Here is a 12143-nt window from a genome sequence, read left to right on the forward strand (position 1 = left end):
TATTCCTTCGTTACCACGTTACGTTCCCGCAACGCCACCAAACGGCTTTTTTCTCACAGTAGTGTGTGGTCATAGTGTTTTGTTATATAACTGTAAGTTTCTATTCAAACCATTGTATTCGCAGTGTCATTTACAAGCCCTGTTATTTTGCAAACAGAACAATGAAGTACGAAGTTGGAGGTAACTACGCCATTTGTTCTCAAGTTCATTCTAAGCGCGGTTCTGTATTAATGAAGATCAGGAAACTACAGAAGGAAACTTACTGAGCTGGTGCAAGCTTTGGGTGTAGAACCGCCGTATAGGCTTTTGTGAGCAGCGAGAAACGCTTGTGTAGGAGGCGGCTCATCTGGTAGGCAGCGGCGGCTGCCGGTTGGCAGGCCTGCTATAGGAGACGGCGGGGTGTCGGACAATTTGCAGTCCTGCGCCTGGGCTGCAGGTGTCGGCGTTTGTTCTGCAGCAGAGCCGCATTGTCCGCGGCCAGCCGGCCGGAACAGCGCGCCGTCTTTTGTTGGGCCGTCAGTCGGGACTTGTCTCAGTTCGCCACTACAACAGTGCCGGCTTGCCATTTACGTTTCACCAGAGCGCAGCCAGAAACAACTACTGCCGCCAGATGTCCCGATTTTCAGCGGATGTTCCGATTCTTGGAATCTCATGACCCGATGTGACGTTCGACTTATTTTGGGCAACATTTTATTAACTAATTTCAAAAATGGATTGGGACGGTGCAGTTAGGATAGTAACTCTCTTTCTGGAGCGGGAGTGCAGAGTGCTACAGCGACGACTAAAAGGCAGTTCCAACGCTCGCAACTAAGGCAGCGAAAATGACCGCGCCATGTGGTACAGGAGTACGTCAGTGGTATGAGGAACTACGAGTAGAACGTGAGAGTGTATCCTACTCGGCGATTCTGAACTGTGGGAATCCATCACACTTAGACACGAAACTAACACTTTTTCTGTATCAAATATTGTTAGAGTCCACTTTTGGCACATTAAATGCTCGAGCGAGCGTAACAGTCATCAAAGGTTTGCTACTGTAGTGTCACTATGTAGTAAACTACACATGTTAGGAATCAATAACGATTATTATTCTGCCGAGTAATTACGAATAGTTCTGAAGTTATATGAAGTGTACGAGGGTGTGCAGAAAAGTAATACCTCCCAACTTTTTACTATGTGAAAACTCAAAGCTTTTGAAGTAAAACGAACATTATTAACATTCTACATGAAACTTCCTGGAAGATTAAAATTGTGCACGTGCTTGGGGAGCTCAGTTGGTAGAGCACTTGCCAGCGAAAGGCAAAGGTCCCGAGTTCGAGTCTCGGCCCGGCACACAGTTTTAATCTGCTGGGAAGTTTCATATCAACGCACACTCCGCTGCAGAGTGAAAATCTCATTCAACATTCTACATGTTTATTCTTCATGGCTACATGTTTAAAAAATGGCTCTGAGCACTATGGGACTCAACTGCTGTGGTCATAAGTCCCCTAGAACTTAGAACTACTTAAACCTAACTAACCTAAGGACAGCACACAACACCCAGCCATCACGAGGCAGAGAAAATCCCCGACCCCGCCGGAAATCGAACCCGGGAACCCGGGCGTGGGAAGCGAGAACGCTACCGCACGACCACGAGATGCGGGCGCTACATGTTTATTTCTAAACGTAGTCAGCTGGGTGACGTTCACATTTCTCGTGACGAGGGACCAGTTCGTTGATACCATCACTGTAGAATGTTTGACTTTGTTGCTATAGTCACAATTTCACCTCTTGTTGTACCTCGTAATCAAAGTGATGTTTTAGAAGATGTTTTGGGATCAGATGAAAGTCGGACTGGGCCAAGTCGGGACTGAATGGAGGATGATCGCTGACAGTGAACTCAAGGCGTCGGATTGTAGCAGATGTTGCAACGATTGTGTGCGGTCTGGCATGCTGAAGGAGATTGTGCTCCATGCGTGGACGAACTTTTCGATTCGATTACAGGATGATAACGTAGTTACGTTACGCATCGCCATGTTACAAGCTACAATTCGGAGCCCTTTAGCGGCAGAGGGTTGCAAATATGTAGACAAGTAGAATAAAGATGTAGGATGTTAATAACTTACAACTTTTGTTTTATTTATAAAGTTTTAAGCGATTTCACATAAAAATACGAAGACTTTACTTTTTATCACGCCTTCGTACTAAAGATTGTGCGTCAATTTCTTCAGTCGACGTTATGATGCTATCCACGTCTGTTATCTGTGTCTCTATTGATGTCGACTTTCCGTGTGTTTTGAAGTTGTATGTATCAAACTGTATCATTGTGAATTATTTTATGTTATTTGTTAATAAATTCATCATAATCGTATCATAGAATTTATTTAAGGTAGATTAACCACGCTACTAGAGCTACTTCAAGATATCACGTCCACAAAAGCAAGACACGCGACAGGGAGAGAGGAGTTCTGAGCGTCAGTTAACTATGTTGGTCCACGACAGGGTTAGTTTCGATTCGGAAGGAGCGACAGTTATACTGCACGTCGCCTTACCAGTTTCTAAAGACTAGTGGCTAGAATGAGAAATATATAGCTCCACAGGGTGATCTTGCACCATCTCGCGTAAGTCTTTCGCAGAATTCCAAACATACTGACTTTTGGGCCTGTTAACAACACGAAATAGTATTAGAGTACATGAAACTTCGGAAACGGCTTTGTGAGCGCGCCGATGGCGATAATGAAGAAAGTCAGATTATGGTGGTCTTACCACCACACCGGTCTTTTCTAAGTTTCAAGTTTCACTTCTCCCCTACCGATCTCGTCTCATCCTTCCCTTGACGCGACTTCTCTTGGCGCTCCTTCCGAATCGAAACTAACCCTGTCGTGGACCAACATAGTTAACTGACGCTCAGAACTCCTCTCTCCCTGTCGCGTGTCTTGCTTTTGTGGACGTGATATCTTGAAGTAGCTCTAGTAGCGTGGTTAATCTACCTTAAGGGGCAAAAGGGGCACTTCCTCCTTGATGGAACCTGGATACCGTCTTCTTACTAATTACAGAATTTATAGCACAGTTTGTATGTGATCGAACAAAACTACTAATTTTACAATGCCGAGTGTGACGGGAAATACTGTGGGATATGCAGGCGTGGACAAAAAATGTGGAAACACGAAAAACACAACATGTTACCATCCATAATACGGTGTAGGAAACCCGTTAACCTTGAAAACAACTTCCATTCGTCTCAAAATGCATAAATACAGGTTACGTATGGTTTCCAAGGGAATATTGTATCATGTGATGGAGGTGGAAAGCGATCACGCACCCTTCTCTCCAAAGCAGACCACAAAGGCTCAATAATTTTTGCTCTCTGTGACTGTGGTGGTCAGCGAAGATGCGACCATTCATCTTTGTGCTCACGAAACTATACCTGTGTGAACATTTGCCCAGTCGTCGTGGAACACAGGATCACCATTGGGGAACAAACATTGTACCACAGGATGGACCAGTGGACCTAATAACTCAAAATGGTCACATTATCCTTATCAGTAACGCGACCCTGCAGAGAAACTGTGTGATAGTGAAGTTATCTGGTCGCGCATAACAGGTCTAGGTAAAACCAAGTTAATTGTTGGATGTTTTTAGAGACCACCCGACTCCGTTGTGACAGTTCTAGAGTCATTCAAAGAAAGTCTATGGTCGATTCTGCATAAATACCCACACATACAGTACTAGATGTTGGTGATTTTAAATTGCAGAGAATAGACTGGAACGTGTATGGATTCATTGGAGTGGGTCCAGAAAGACAACCTCGTGAAGTACTTTTGAACACGTTTTCCAAAAACTGTCTTGAGCAAATAGTTCGGCAGTCCACACGCAATGGAAGCATCTTGGACCTTGTAGCTACAAACAGGCCGGGCCTTATCGATGGTGTCATCGTAGAGACGGGGATTAGTGATCATCATTTTATCTTAGTGACTATGATTACGACAGTTAATAAATGAATCAGGAGGGCTAGGAGAGTGTTTCTGCTATAAATAACAGATAAGCAGTTGTTAGTATCTGACTTAGAGGGTCAACTACAAACATTTAGTTCCAGAATGATGGCCATAGAGGAGTTATGGGGAAAGTTTAAACAGTTTGTAAATCGTGCTGCGGACAAGTATATGCCTAGTAAGTGGATTTAATAACGAAATTCTGAAAATGCTGAGGAAGCAAAGGTTGCGCTCTCGGTTCAATAGAGGATGCGAAAATGACGACAGGCAAAGATACGTGCGTCTGTGGAATGATCCACGCTCGAAGCATGCAGCAACTGTCACCGTCGTATCTTGCCTAAAGATCTGGCGGAGAACCCGCAAAAATGCTGGTCCTTTGTAAAATCGCTAAGCGGGTCCGCGGCTCCCATTCAGTCACTCGTTGACCAGTCTAGTTTGGCAGTAGAAGAGAGCAAAAGGAAGGCCGAAGTTTTAAATTCAACGTTTGTTCACACAGGAGAATCGGACAAACGTACCGTCGTTTGACCGCCGCACAGAGTCCTGTATGGATGACATAGTAATAAGCATCTCTCGCCTAGAGAGATCGTCGGTAAAGGAGATGCCAGACTGAGATTCATTGGAAGAATCCTGAGGAAATGCAATCCGAAAACAAAGGAAGTAGGTTACAGTACGCTTGTTCGCCCACTGCTTGAATACTGATCAGCAGTGTGGGATCCGTACCAGATAGGGTTGATAAAAGATATAGAGAAGATCCAACGGAGAGCAGCGCGCTTCGTTACAGGATCATTTAGTAATCGCGAAAGCGTTACGGAGGTGATAGATAAACTCCAGTGGAAGACTCTGCAGGAGAGACGCTCAGTAGCTCGGTACGGGCTTTTGTCAAAGTTTCGAGAACATACCTTCACCGAAGAGTCAAGTAGTTATTGCTCCCTCCTACGTATATCTCGCGAAGAGACCATGAGGATAAAATCAGAGAGATTAGAGCCCACACAGAGGCATACCGACAATCCTTCTTTCCACGAACAATACGAGACTGGAATAGAAGGGAGAACCGATAGAGGTACTCAAGGTACCCTCCGCCACACACCGTCAGGTGGCTTGCGGAGTATGGAAAAAATAGGGTTGAAAACAAATATGTCACCAGGTCCGAATGGAACTCCATTTCGGCTTTACAAACAGTACTTTACGTCATTGGCCTCTTACCTGGTTTGCATTTATCGCGAATCTCTCGACCAACGCAAAGTGCCAAGCGACTAGAAAAAGCGCAGGTGACTCCTTTATATAAGACGAGTAAAAGAACGGACCAACCCAAGATTACAGACCAATATCCCTAACATCGGTTTGCTGCAGAATTCTAGAGAATATTCTGAGTTCGAATATAATAAATTTCCTGTCAACGAAGCAGCAGGTCTTTCGAAAGCATCGCTCGTGCGAAACCCAACTTGGTCTTTTCTCACATGATATATGCGAACTATCGATGAAGGGCGACAGGCAGATTCCTAGTTTCTAGATTTCCGAAAAGCACTCGACACGGTACCTTGAAGCCGATTGTCAACGAAGGTACATGCGTACGGAATAGGTTCCCAGATATGTGACTGGGTCGAAGACTTCTTAAGTAATAGAACCCAGTATATTGTCCCCGACGGTGAGTGTTCACCGGAGACGGGAGTAACACCAGGAGTGCCCCATGGAATTCTGACAGGACCTTTGCTATTTCTATATACATGAATGGTCTGGCAGACAAAGTGGGCAGCAATGTGCGGTTGTTCGCTGATGATGCTGTGGTGTACGGGAAGCTGTCGAACATAAGTAACTGTAGGTTGATACAAGACGGCCTAGACAAAATTTCTAGTTGCTTTGGTGAATGGAAACTGTCTCTTAATGCAGAAACTTATGATCATAAATAAAAAATATAAGCGAATGAGTAGGAAAAACAAAGCCACAAAGTCCAGATAAAGTACTAGTAGCGTCCCGCTTGACATAGTAACGTTTAAACATCTGGACGTAACTTTGCGAAGCGGTATAAAATGATCGTATGGCATATATTGGCCGTGATATCCCCTTCGGGGTTGGGCCGCCGTATTGCAAGTCTTTTTATTGACACCACTTCGGCGACTTGCGTGTCAATGATGATGAAAATGGAGGTGAATGACACACCACCCCCAGTCCCCTACTGGGAATCGAACTCGGGCCTGCGTGGTAGACGGTAACGCTACCACAGCGCTACGGAGGCGCAACGTAATGGAACGACCAAGTGAGGATTGAGATAGGGAATGAGAATGGTCGACTTTGGTTTACTGGGAGAATTTCAGGAAAGTATAGTTCATATACACTCCTGGAAATTGAAATAAGAACACCGTGAATTCATTGTCCCAGGAAGGGGAAACTTTATTGACACATTCCTGGGGTCAGATACATCACATGATCACACTGACAGAACCACAGGCACATAGACACAGGCAACAGAGCATGCACAATGTCGGCACTAGTACAGTGTATATCCACCTTTCGCAGCAATGCAGGCTGCTATTCTCCCATGGAGACGATCGTAGAGATGCTGGATGTAGTCCTGTGGAACGGCTTGCCATGCCATTTCCACCTGGCGCCTCAGTTGGACCAGCGTTCGTGCTGGACGTGCAGACCGCGTGAGACGACGCTTCATCCAGTCCCAAACATGCTCAATGGGGGACAGATCCGGAGATCTTGCTGGCCAGGGTAGTTGACTTACACCTTCTAGAGCACGTTGGGTGGCACGGGATACATGCGGACGTGCATTGTCCTGTTGGAACAGCAAGTTCCCTTGCCGGTCTAGGAATGGTAGAACGATGGGTTCGATGACGGTTTGGATGTACCGTGCACTATTCAGTGTCCCCTCGACGATCACCAGTGGTGTACGGCCAGTGTAGGAGATCGCTCCCCACACCATGATGCCGGGTGTTGGCCCTGTGTGCCTCGGTCGTATGCAGTCCTGATTGTGGCGCTCACCTGCACGGCGCCAAACACGCATACGACCATCATTGGCAGCAAGGCAGAAGCGACTCTCATCGCTGAAGACGACACGTCTCCATTCGTCCCTCCATTCACGCCTGTCGCGGCACCACTGGAGGCGGGCTGCACGATGTTGGGGCGTGAGCGGAAGACGGCCTAACGGTGTGCGGGACCGTAGCCCAGCTTCATGGAGGCGGTTGCGAATGGTCCTCGCCGATACCCCAGGAGCAACAGTGTCCCTAATTTGCTGGGAAGTGGCGGTGCGGTCCCCTACGGCACTGCGTAGGATCCTACGGTCTTGGCGTGCATCCGTGCGTCGCTGCGGTCCGGTCCCAGGTCGACGGGCACGTGCACCTTCCGCCGACCACTGGCGACAACATCGATGTACTGTGGAGACCTCACGCCCCACGTGTTGAGCAATTCGGCGGTACGTCCACCCGGCCTCCCGCATGCCCACTATACGCCCTCGCTCAAAGTCCGTCAACTGCACATACGGTTCACGTCCACGCTGTCGCGGCATGCTACCAGTGTTAAAGACTGCGATGGAGCTCCGTATGCCACGGCAAACTGGCTGACACTGACGGCGGCGGTGCACAAATGCTGCGCAGCTAGCGCCATTCGACGGCCAACACCGCGGTTCCTGGTGTGTCCGCTGTGCCGTGCGTGTGATCATTGCTTGTACAGCCCTCTCGCAGTGTCCGGAGCAAGTATGGTGGGTCTGACACACCGGTGTCAATGTGTTCTTTTTTCCATTTCCAGGAGTGTATAAAGGAGAACGCATATAGGACACTAGTGCGACCTATTCTTCGGTAATGCTTGATTGCTTGCGATCAGCACCATGTCGGATTGAAAGAAATCTTCGAAGCAATACAGTGGCGAGCTGCTAGATTTCTTACCGGTAGGTTTTCTCAGCGTACAAGTGTTACTGATATGCTTCGGGAGCTCAAGTGGGAATCCGTGGAGGGAAGAAGACATTCATGCCGAAGAACAATAGTGAGGGAGTTTAGAGAACCGGCATTTTAAGCTGACTGCGAGCCGATACTACTGCCAACATACTTTTCGTGTAGGGACTGCGAAGACCAGATACAAGAAATTTGGTCTCATACGGAGGCACACGGTCAGTCGTTCTTCCCTCGCTCTATCTGCGAATGGAGCACGAAAAGAAATGACTAGTTGTGGTACGGGATGCCCTCCGCCAGGCAGCGTATGATGGCTCTCGTAGCATGTATGGAGATGTAGACGTAGATGTAGAATATCACGATATGGCTCCCCAGTCATCACCGAACCTTCGCCATGTTTCACTCTTGGAACTTAACCTCGGGGGGTAACACAAGATTCACCTGACCAGATGTCAATTTTTTATTGCTCGATAGTCGAGATTTTTTCGCTTCGACGTAACATTTTCCTGTTATGAGCATTTCCATCAATTATGAATGATTTTGAAGTCCAGCTCTCCTGTATGTGGAGATTCCTTTGTGTTGTTTTAAAGCCGAAAGGATTCGCGAGTGCAACATTCAGTTCAGTGGTGATTTTTGCAGCTGTCATCCACTTATTTATCGTCACATTCCTCTTCAATAACTGTCTGTCACCATCAGAAATTGGAGTGGCGGCAGTTTTACGATATTTTACAGTCGAGATAGATGCGAACTTATACAGCATAGTACCGAAATAGAGCCATTCTGACTGACTCATCATCATTCAGCCCAAGGACAGAAACTTGAAATATGGAGATGGTGTGGATCTTATACCGTAGTCATCGTTTAAGAAGAAATTTTCATAGTTCAGTAATCCCATTCACGAAAATATGTCTCACCGACATTTCTGCTACTCATTTCCATGTCGGTCCAAAGAGCACAGCTGCTCAGTTGTTATCTAAGATTGCCGACATAATTTGGTGTCTACATCATATACATAGAGTACTTCGTAATCGAAGGTACATTGGAACTTTTTTTGAACCTCAAGCCCCAGAATGTACTAAATGACAGAAATGAACATCATGGTAATTAGGAAAATGAAGTATGGAATAGGTCATAATTGTGTGCGTGGTGCATTTAGTATCTGTTCTTCATTTTCCGATTCTAGTTTCTCATCAATTACAAATTTTATATCTGTTTGGGAACACACTTTTGTCACTAGCCTATACATGTAATATTGTGAATCAAAATTCATAGTTCTTAATATTAATTAATATCTCTTAACGCAAACTGGGTACATTATCCTTTCCTAGGAAATATAGGATGTTGAGTCTTGGTTAAAAAACAAGTCAAACCTATGAGACTAGTGATTTGCACATTAAATTTAATTTTCACAAACATCTGTTTTTCTCAAAACTTTCCTTCTGTGCTTTGAGCCACTATGGATATAAGCGCCTTATTTGTTCTTTTGTTTGCAAATTTAAAATAGATGAAAATTTGAAGTAATTAAATTTCTCAGAGGGAGGAAAGTATAACGTGACTAATGTACATGACTAATTGCAGAAAATCTTCCTAAGACGCATAATTTCTGAATGACTTGTGTTTAGAGAAAACATTCAACCAGCAACGCCCTCGTTGATAGATTTAGTGTTCACAAGAACGAATCTACTTTAAATGTAATGAGACATTGAAAACGATGTGATGATCAAGATATTTAATCTGGAAACTACCAATTATGAGCAACACTATGCGTTTATATCTTTTATCAATTGATTTAAAACAGAAGAATTTACGATTTCTTGAGATTTCGCTTCTGATGTGACAAGATTAATTTTCATGAATGGATTATATGGATTATGAATATAACACTGTTTTCTTGTTGATAATCTCCTTGACACTAATTCGTTTTTACATCGTATGTCATTCTTGGGGGAAAGCATGATCATGAATTTCACAGTGTTGTTAAAGACGTATTTTGTGAGACAGATTCTGCTGATGAAAGCCGTGAATCTTATTTTGTATGCAATATCTGTTGTGCAATATTTGTTCGTTTTTATCACTGAATTAGAAATCCTCATGAGCACTGTTAGTGTAAACATTATCATCATTTTTGTGGTTTATTTTATTCTCATATGGCTTATGTCTCAGAAACTTTTAAACTTTAAATAATTTTGACTATTCAAATGCTACACACATTGCCAGGCTCAATTTTGAAATACATTTGTTTATATTGCAATCACAGCTGCTTCTTTTAATCAACTGAATTTCAATTTTCAGATGATTAATGGTAGTTACATACAATGAAATGCGCAGTATGCCACTCATTTCAACTAAGATTATTTGCTGTAGGCAAAAGCAAACCATTGTTCCTTGACGATATAGGGATGGTTGTAAAATACTGATTGATCTGAATGTTGTGAGCAAGGCTTGCAAGAGCGGTGTGGCATCGTAATATGCCGAGTGAGAAAGAGCTATTGTAGTTGCTTAATGACAGACCTGAATGTATCATTATTTTATGTTGTGTTCCAAATTACGAGTATTTCCTTTTCGTAGAGTTCGGATGCAAAATTGCAGTAATGTATACCGAAAATAAAGTGTTGAGGAATTATATTGAAACCTGACCGCCGGCCGAAGTGGCCGTGCGGTTAAAGGCGCTGCAGTCTGGAACCGCAAGACCGCTACGGTCGCAGGTTCGAATCCTGCCTCGGGCATGGATGTTTGTGATGTCCTTAGGTTAGTTAGGTTTAACTAGTTCTAAGTTCTAGGGGACTAATGACCTCAGCAGTTGAGTCCCATAGTGCTCAGAGCCATTTTTTTGAAACCTGACCAGTTGCGAGTATCCTGCATATAAAAACCTTTAAAATCGCGCGTTTTAGCTTCCTCATCTTGTGCATGGTTTCACAGTAACGCGGAAACAGGAACTATTTTCTGAATTCACAGATTGACACTGTAACTGCAGTATCAGTTATTTTTCATATTTAGCTACATGTCTTGCGGCATCTATTTGCTTCTCCTCTGCCGCATAGTCTATGGCATCTAGAAAACTTGCGTTTCGTATTTTCCTAGTTTCTGCGTCTTTCGAACTTCATCGGTATTTTGTATTCTCTTACCACTTGTATTCTTAATGCATCCCACCGGAGGTATGAGCAGGAAATACTGCCCCCCGAGGACTCCTCAGTCTACTCTTGAAATCAGAAGAAAAATAAACGTCGCTGTTTCGCTTACCTTCGACATCGCTGCGTTACAGTTCCTTTTCAGGTATTCAAGAAGTATTCCTGACGTACCGATAAGATATATATAAGGTACATATTTTTCAAGTAGAGAGCAGTTACTGCGGGTGGACAATGAACCTCAGGGAATGTGGTCGAGCTATTTAGCCACACTGTTACGTCTGCTTATTTTCTCTACAACGAGCAGTAACACGATCATTCGGACGGCGTTGCGATGAGAAACCAGCTAGCTCCAGCTGCTGCAAAAATACTTCGTGGAGAAATTGAACGATATGCCCTTAGACATGGCGCCATTGAAGCCTAGTCGTTTATTTCAATGTGTTGACAACATGTTTGTCATTTGGTTTGAGGGAAACGAAAAATTTGACGAGTTCTTGGGACGTCTCAACAGCGTTAATAGTGACATCCAGTTCACCATGGAGGTGGAAAAAGGCCAATGAATTGCCGTTCTTCGACGGCCCCGTCAGCAGCGAATGAAACGGATGTCGTTGCCGCAACTTCAATATGAAACCTACTCACAGCCATTTGTACTTGTAAGCCATCAGTCATTATCACCCGACAAAGAAAGCGTACAGTATTCCAAGCTTTGTGCATCTTTGTGCATCGTGCAACAACGATATCGGACGCCGACAACCTGTCCCTTGAGCAGAGCCACCTACGAAAGATCTTCAGGAACGACGGTTACCACGTTCACCAAACAAATGACCTCAAGCAAGATTCAAATAAGACCAACAACGAGGAGCAGGGAAGGAACCTTGCTTTCTCGCTGTTCTGTGGCTTCGTGTCGGGCAAGATAAGCCACTTGCTGAAAAGAAAGAAAATCAAATCATTCAGCCGGCCGTGGTGGCCGAGCGGTTCTAGGCGCTTCAGTCTGGAACCGCGCGACCGCTAAAGTTGCAGGTTCGAATCTTGCCTCGGGCATGGATGTATGTGATGTCCTTAGGTTAGTTAGGTTTAAGTAGTTCTCAGTTCTAGGGGACTTATGACCTGAGATATTAAGTCCCATAGTGCTCAGAGCCATTTGAACGTTTGAACCAAACACA

Source organism: Schistocerca cancellata, chromosome 2 (assembly GCF_023864275.1).
Source record: "Schistocerca cancellata isolate TAMUIC-IGC-003103 chromosome 2, iqSchCanc2.1, whole genome shotgun sequence".
NCBI lineage: Eukaryota > Metazoa > Arthropoda > Insecta > Orthoptera > Acrididae > Schistocerca > Schistocerca cancellata.